Source organism: Phocoena phocoena, chromosome 15, assembly GCF_963924675.1.
Source record: "Phocoena phocoena chromosome 15, mPhoPho1.1, whole genome shotgun sequence".
Taxonomy (NCBI): domain Eukaryota; kingdom Metazoa; phylum Chordata; class Mammalia; order Artiodactyla; family Phocoenidae; genus Phocoena; species Phocoena phocoena.
Genome location: NC_089233.1, coordinates 6,615,942 through 6,624,184, shown reverse-complemented (window position 1 = coordinate 6,624,184; position 8,243 = coordinate 6,615,942). Strand labels below are relative to the sequence as shown.

The 8,243-nt window shown below is 52.0% G+C and overlaps 1 pseudogene; it reads left to right on the top strand.

Annotated features, from left to right (window-relative positions):
* The first annotated feature begins 1,178 nt into the window (after positions 1–1,178).
* LOC136134676 (NXPE family member 3-like) lies at positions 1,179–7,472 on the top strand (annotated as a pseudogene).
* Positions 7,473–8,243: the final 771 nt, after the last annotated feature.

The window sequence follows — 8,243 nt, the reverse complement described above, 5'->3', positions numbered from 1 at the left end:
GGACAAGTCTCAATGATCTGCATGAAAGAAATATCGCCACCTGCCCCTCCCACTCTGGACCAGTTCTCCCTTCCTGATGTACCTTCTGAATCTTTCTTCCTGCTTATGTTGATTTTACCCAGGAAATATGTAAGGAGAGGCATCTGGGCATCCCCTGTGCCCTGGCGAGACCCAGGAGGGTCAAATGGCCAGGAGTATGTATACAACACCTACTCTCTGTGCTATTAGGAAAGGTTGAGCAAGGGGGTCAAGTTCCTTGACACTAAGATGTAGTCAGAGAACAAACTAGGTGCAGGGTAGGTAAATGCTAGAGACCATCAGATGCTGGTGGGCCATCAGACTGGATTAACTTCCTGCCCTGGGAGGAATTGCTGAGCATTTGTGCTGTGCTTTTGAACCATGCATTTGTTTCCCATGAGGCAAGGCCCACTTAGGCTTGTGCTTACCTGAGACCTGGCTTTTTGTTGGGGGCCTAGAGAGACCTGGAGCAACGGCCCACACCTCCCCAAAACCCCCTTCATCTGTTTGTCTCTCTCCTTTTGCCTCTTGTGCAGGGAAACCCCAGGGCCCCAAGTGTCTAATTCCATCGATTCCAGCTCCTGCTTCTGTGTGTAGAAGAAGCCCTCCTTCCAAATCCAGGATGGAGATGGTAGAGGTCATTTGTAGAAAGAGGAAACAGGAAGGGAAAGGGGGATTCAGTCTGGGTTTTGGAGTCCAGAGAGAGAAGAAGGACTTGTAAAGGGTGGGGAGAGCTAAAGACTGGGGGGTGGGCCCAAGCCTGGACCCCCTTCCTCTGGTGGCAGCAAGAGTGTGTGCGTCCAGGGTGAGCAGAAGGTGGGGCAGGAGCTAGCAGGGACCAGGAGCCAGAAATACTATTTATTGTCCGTGGGAATTTAGCAGAACTCACAAACACAGGATTTTAAACACAGGATGGTAAGTGGGAGAAGAGGCAAGGCAGGAGTAGGGGATTAAGAGTTACAACTACGATGTATAAAGTAAATAAGCTACATAGATGTATTGTACAGCACAGGAAATATAGCCAGTGTTTTATAATAACTTTAAATGGAGTATAATCTGTAAAAATATCAAATCACCATGCTGTATACCTGAAACTAATGTAATATTGTAAATCAACTATACTTCAATAAATGTTATAAAAAATACGAAATGAACACGAGATGGCGTCTGCAGATGTGTGTCATGGTGGCTCAGACACCAGCTTCGGGGTGGCAGCAATGAGGCAAGGCAGGCGGGATTTCTGCCTGAGACCCACCAGACACTAAGTCTGGTGAATGAGAACTTCCTCCCAGAAGAAGAGACACAAACACTGATGGGTTCTTCTGGCTTTGCCCACAGATCTTCTACATCAGGCTGTCCTGGCCTGATGGCGCCATCCCTCCGCCCCCAGGGCCCCACCATGCCCACAGATCTTCAGGCTCTCTCCCCCAGAAGTTCTCAGACCTGACCCATCTTCTGCACTGGCCTCTGACCCCAGGAGATGGGGGCAACCTTTTGGCCTCCACTAGCCCCCAGACTTCCACCTACCACCTGAGGAATCCTGCCCAGACCAGCTACACCCTGGGAGGCTACCTGGAGGCCATCCTCATCGCCAGAGACCACCAGGGCAGGCCCAAGACCCACGGTGGGGATCTGTTTTGGGCACAGCTGCTGCGGCCTGACCTGAAGGCAGGCGGCCTCGGAGATGTCAAGGATCTGGAGAATGGGACATACCTGTTGACCTTCCCCCTGCTCTGGGCTGGGCAGGCCCAGGTACAAGTGTAGCTGATCCACTCCAGCGAGGCAGTGTGGGTTCTGCGGGGGTTTGGAGAGACCAGTGGGCCACAGTTGATTTCATGGGCTATTTCCAGGGACCCACAGGATACGAAGAAACTGTGACTTGCAATATTAACCCCCTGTTAATTGGGGAGGAAGAGTCCACCTGTCACTACAGGGATGACGATTCGGGTGAGCTCTGGTTCTGTGCTCGACTCCCCACGCTGTCCTGCGACCCACTGGTGAGACATTCAAGCGGACGTTACTGGAACGTGACCACACCGTGCAAGGAGGCCCTGCTGGCACAGTAAGGGACCCAGCATTGTCTGGGATGTATTCTGCCTGAGCCCCTACTCTTATCTTTCATCTATTCACTTCTATTAAACATGTCTCCCGAGCACCTAACATACACCAGGTCTCACGCTAAGTGCTGACAACTTTCACGTAATAGTTGGCATTCCTGCCCTCTACAAGTTTTCAGTGAGGGGACATGGGACCTTTTAAAACAAGCACTGTAGTGAGTGCTTAACTGTAGCACACACCGAGTGGTTTGAGGACACGGAGAAAGGGCACCCCACCTGGCATATGGTGATCAGGGCAGGTGACAACTGAGCTGAAGCCTGAAGGAGAGCCACAGACCTCTGGCCAAAGAGAAGTGTCCTGGTCCCTCTGCTGTGCTGACGGCCCCTGCAAGGAGAGATGTCAATTTAGAAATCACCAGGATGTGTGGCTGGGGAGTAAGGAGGATGGATGTGACCCCACTGAGTGAGAAAGGAGCAGAGATCGCAGCCTAGAAGCCGAGCAAAACCAAAGGCGAGAATTGTCCTGGGTCCCAGGGAAGCAAGAATGGGAGTGATGGGGAGGAGGCAGTGAAACCAGGCTGGCTGGCAGTGAGCCCTACTTCCTGCCCCTGAGATCTGAGGCAGGATGAGGGCTAGAGAGACCCCAGGGAGGAAAGAGACATTTTTAAAGATAGGTGCATCTGGTCTCCAGCAGAGACAGTAGTGGAAGGAGGCAAAAACCGGGTCCCGGGGATGGCCGGGTAGGGGCAGGGCAGAGGTGGAGGGACACCCCCTCTGTGGGTGAAGGGGGAGAAGGGGCTGCGGGGAGAAGCAGAGGTGGTCAGGTGGGAGGGATGCTGCTCTGTGGCCCCAGACAGCATGGAAGTTATCACTGGCTGCTGCTGGGAGGACCAGAGGTGCTGGCTGGCTCGAAGCACTGAGGCAGCTGAGCTGGAGATCCCCGAGGTGCCAGCTCCACCAGACACCCCTCTCCAGAGGCTCTCAGCATCAACTGGTGAATTTCCACAACATTTACTTCCAACGTGAGGATTCGGCACCAGGAAACCTGGTTCTTTCCAGACCAATTTTTATGCTCCCTTTGGTCAGGAAAAAAGAACCACACATCCTTTTGGCATTGGTCAACTGGAAATAGATCTAAGATTCAGTACAGGAGCCATCTCGGGACGTTGCTCGGAGGTAAAGCCCAGCCACTTCTGGAGCGAGACTGCCTGGGTTCAAATCCCTGCTCCACCTGTTACTATGTTCCAGCTTCTATTCGTGGGATCTCTGGCAAGTTACGTAACCTCTCTGCACCTCCGGTCTCTCATTTGTAGACAGGAATAACTTTAGGACCTCCCCTGTCGAGTTGTAGTGAGGAACAAATAAGTTAACGTATGCTACCTGCTTAGATCAGGGACAGCACAGCAGACTGTCGGCTCTTATAATCTGATCTCAGGCCTTTGCTGCCGTTGAGCCCCTCCCCCAACCCCCTCTCTGTGCCAGACACTGTCCAAAGCCCTGGAGGTCCTGGGGACAGGAGAGCAGGGCAGCATGGTCCCATGTCTCAGGAGCTGATAGCATGACGATTGAAGACAGGCATTAAACAGAGAAGCACACATGTGCAAGTGTGTAGTGGATGTGGATTTGCAATCCCAAGGTCAGCTGTTTTCTTTACATCAGCTTTAATCCTATTCTGAGGACCTCTGCAGTGGGCTGGTGGGAAGGGTTCCCTTGCCTAGGGTCCTGCAAAGGAACTGACACCCCGACCATCAGGGATCTTTCCTTAGTCTTCTGTCATGCTTGTTACCCCAAAGTGCCCACTGTCCAAGCCTGTGTGGTCTTGGGCTCCAGGATCATCCTTCACCTGCCCCCGAAGCTCTGTTACCTCTATGGGGCACCAGAGCCCCAACAGTCCTAGGGCGGGCCACACTCAGCATCTTTCCAGAGTACAGAAATATTCCCTCCCCTTCCCCCCAAAAGCAAATTCCCCTCTCCTCCTAGGACTCAACCTCTTCAAGCAGTCTGTCCCTTCATTCAGTAAATGCACATGAGCACCTATTACATGCATGGTCCTGCTGCAGACACTGGGGATGTGGCAGTGAACAGACAGACAAGGACCTTGCCTTCATAAAGCTTACATATGATTGGAGGAAGGGATGATAAACAGTAAACATAACAATAAGTAAATTACATAGGATGTTAGAAGGAGATATGTACTATGGAAATTCTTAAATATAGAGGAGGTGAGGATTACGAGTGTGTGGGGACAAGATGCAGTGTTAAGCAGGGGGTCAGGGTAGAACTCATTAAGGTGACATTTGAGCAAAGACTGTAAGGGGATGAGAGAGTTGGCCAAGGATGTCACTGGGAGAAGCAGTGAGACTGAAACACAGGAGGCCTTGGCCTTGGGCTGGAGTAGCAGAGGTGTCTAAAGTGATTCATTTCTGGATATATTCTGAAGGCAGTGCCCACAGCATGTCCTGAGAGACAGAATGGTCCAAAGAGAGAGAACTGGTGGATGACTGCAGGGTTTGAGGCCCGCTCGCCTGAAGGACAGAGTTACCATCTGCTAAAGGGGGAAAAGTACAGGTGAGGCAGGGGTGGAGACGGGGAGTTTGGTCATGTGTGTCAGACATCAAGCAGAGATGCTGATACATACACAAATCTGGAATTTGGCAGAGAAGTCAGGGCTGGAGATCTAACTGTGGAAGTTAATGTCCAGAGGCCGAGCGAGAAGACCACCAAGGGAGGGAGTGTGACTGGAAAAGAGGAGCAAAGGCTGAGCCCGGACCCTCCAGTATCAAGAGGCTGGGGAGAAGGGGGCTCGTAAAAGGGGCTACCAGGGGAGTGAGGTGCCCTGGCCACCAGGCAAAGAGCGAGTCTCAGGGAGGAGGGAGTGGCCACTGGGCTGATGCAGGGATGACAAAGGCTGAGAAGTGACACTGGATGTTGCCATTTCTGGTGGGAGTGAAGGTCCAACTGCAGTGGGCTTGGTGAGACCAACAGTAGAGCTAAAACTTCTTGTAAAAGGCTCCAAGCACCTTCTTGTATTAATTGTGTTTTTCATTTTCTATATTTGGTGATGCTTTGACATCTTGGGCTAGCTGATTCCCAGAGGGAGCAGACAACTTGCCTTGAGCACAGCTCTGATATGCAACCCACCCCATCCTGAGGCCACCTGGCCACCCTGCCTCCTTTTACCAGGCTCTTGAAGCTGCCCCGACACGCCAGAGCGAGGAACTAGGTAACTGAAGAGCACATCTATGGCCCAGTGCCCACTGAAATTATTCAAACTATCCCAACCTAAGCTTGTGCAGCTGCTTACCCTTCCTTGCCCATCGCTTCCTGTGAAAACCACAATAAAGGCTTTCACCCACATTCTCCGCCGGCTCCTTGTGCCTCCTGACCAGCCCTGGTGCTTCCCCACGTGGCCCTGCATGGTGTGCCATGCCCCCCACCCTCCACCATTTAGGAACTGTGAGTAACACACAATCTCTTCAATGGCAACTGTCTCCTGATCTGTTGGCCTCACCAGACCCGAATTAAACCAAAGTCCTGGATATATTTTAAAACAATTCTGCTTTCTGCACTGAGGAAATCCCTGAGGCCATGAAATTCAAAGAATCAGGATCCCTGAACTCCAGCTTCCAATCCCTCCCTAGGCCCCCTATATTGCTCTCTCCCAGGACCCCTGACACAGGACAGATGCCCTTGACATTGAGAACCTCCTTTCCTCCAAGAACCCATCTTTCACCTCAGTCCAGGATTCCTTTTCATCACATATTCCTCTCTTGCCCACTGGTTTCTCTTCAGGAATGTGACAGACAAGGCCCTCCCTCTGGGCATTTCTCCAATCTGGGTGGCGAAGGAGAACAACAGGAGTCTGGGTAAGTGGCACCAGGGTTGGCAGGAAAGGCAGTCCTGACTCCAGGCCGTAGCGTTAGCCTCTTGTGTACTCACTGACTGCTTTGCTCCCAAACAATTGCTTACAGTTCTGTCACCTCAACAACCATGACACCTCCCAGGCCTGAAGCCCTCCGGATTCTACCACCAAAACATGTGGCACTTGCTGTCCTGCTCTGGCCGCTCTTTCTCCACTGCTGACAGCATCCTGGGCTGCCTGGCTGGCCACATCGTCCACATGATGGGGGACTCCACGCTCCGGCAGTGGTGGCAGTATCTGCGGGACACCGTGTCCTGTGAGCAGCCGTGAGGGGAGAGGGCAGGACCGATTTGCTCTCCCTAATCTAGAACATTGCCAGTGACCTCCTAGCTACCAAGTCGAAAGACCTATTCCTAGTTCTCAGTCTCCCCGGCCCCCTGTAGCATTTTGTCTCATTGATTTCCCTTTGGGAACCCTCTCCTTTCTTAGCCGTGTATTGTCACTCTCTGAAGCCTCCTTTCTGACTGAGCTCTCCAACTTGGATTCATCTATTGGTGCCCTTCAGCCGCCCCTGGATGAAGACTTGCCCCAGGCTAGAGATTCTGGGTTGACCAGTTTACGTCCTTGCCCAATGGTGACCAGCCTCACGCCAGAGGGTCCTGAAACCCAGTAAGTTCACTCAGCTGTGTCCCCTGACACAGAGCTAGAAACAACTGAGAAAAGACTGACCAGAAACGGAGAAAGAAACAGAATGATGTAGTGTTACATAAGGCAAGAAAGGAAGGTTTCGGAAGAGGCCAACCAGCTTATGGAAATCAAATGCCAGAGAATTAAAAGCAAACTGAATAGGTGTTTGGACGGATAATAGGGAGATCCTTGGCAACCTTGAAAACTTGAGTGGAGGCAGCCCTAAGCTTTAGGGAGAAGGTTCACGTCCTGGGAAATGAGGACTCTTCATTCAAGAGGATGGTGCACGGTCCGATATTAATCCCTAAACCTCCTCTCTCGTCCTCCGCACAGCCCTGAAGCCGGTGGATCTACACACCACGTATCAGACGGGTCCCCTGATGGCCGTGGACACCGCCTGACCCGCGCACAGCTGGCCCCTGCGCTCCCTCCGCACATCTGTGGCCGCCCTGCACTCTGTGGTCCGGGAACTGGGGGACGTGGCTGGGGGCCCCCACACCATGGTGGTGCTGAGCCTGGGCGGTCACTTCACCACCTTCCCTCCGTCAATCTTTGTGCAATGACTGGCAGGGATCCGGGCCGCCTTGGCTGTGCTGCTGGCCCGGGAGCCCCGCACTCTGGTGGTCATCAAACTGGCCAACACCGGCTACAAGACAGTGTACGGCAGCGACTGGTTCTCCCTCCAGGTGAACCGGCTCCTCCTAACTGCCTTTGACAACCTCCGTGTGGCCTTTGTGGACGCCTGGGAAATGACCTCCAGCCTGGCCCTGCCTGACAGCATCCACCCGGGGAAGCGCATCGTCCGAAATGAGGTGGACTTCTTGCTCTCCCACGTCTGCCCCACCTGAGCGCTCCTGCCAGTCCTGGGGCTGTGGATGGAGAAGCTGGTGTGAGACCAAGCCTGGAAGCCCCTCCACCTCATCTGTCTGTATGTCTTCTCTTACCGCCCTCTGATGCAGGTCATAATATCCACCAGCAAGAACTGGGATGTGGGTGGTGGCAGGGGAGGGAAGCCTGACAGTCGTCCAATGTATCTTAAAAGCGTTCTCCCCACGTGGAAAAGCCACACTGAGGGGATGAGAGTTGGGGACAGAGCCAGCAACGCCTATTCCATTGGTACATATGAGCATACATGTTGGGCTCTATGTTTAGAGTGTCAAGGAGCCTTGCAAAAATATAAGGGATGGATTCCACTTCAGGTATCAGAGCCACCCAAGCAGAAAGCCTGACTCTCTATATAAAGACTTTTATGGATTGATTTGTAAGATAAAATGTCTCCTAATTGTAAAAAGTAATACATGCTCTTTGTAGAAAGTTTGAAAAAGTACCAAAAAATGAACAAAGAAATCTTTGATTCTCATCCAGAGAGTGAACTGATATGCTTAAGGGGGGTGAATGAGTAGCCAGAACACAGCCTTGCTTTTTTGTTTCTGCTAATAAGAGATTAACACTGTTTTCCTTATAGGGAATCCACAGATAATGTTTTGATAACTCTTGTCTCACCAGTGAAACACAGAGCCGCTATTTTCTAATAGATTTGGTTGAAATGTTAGAGAATCACGTACAGAAGAATCCCTATGGTGTGCTGGCTGCTGTTCCTTGCCTAAGCATTAAAGTCT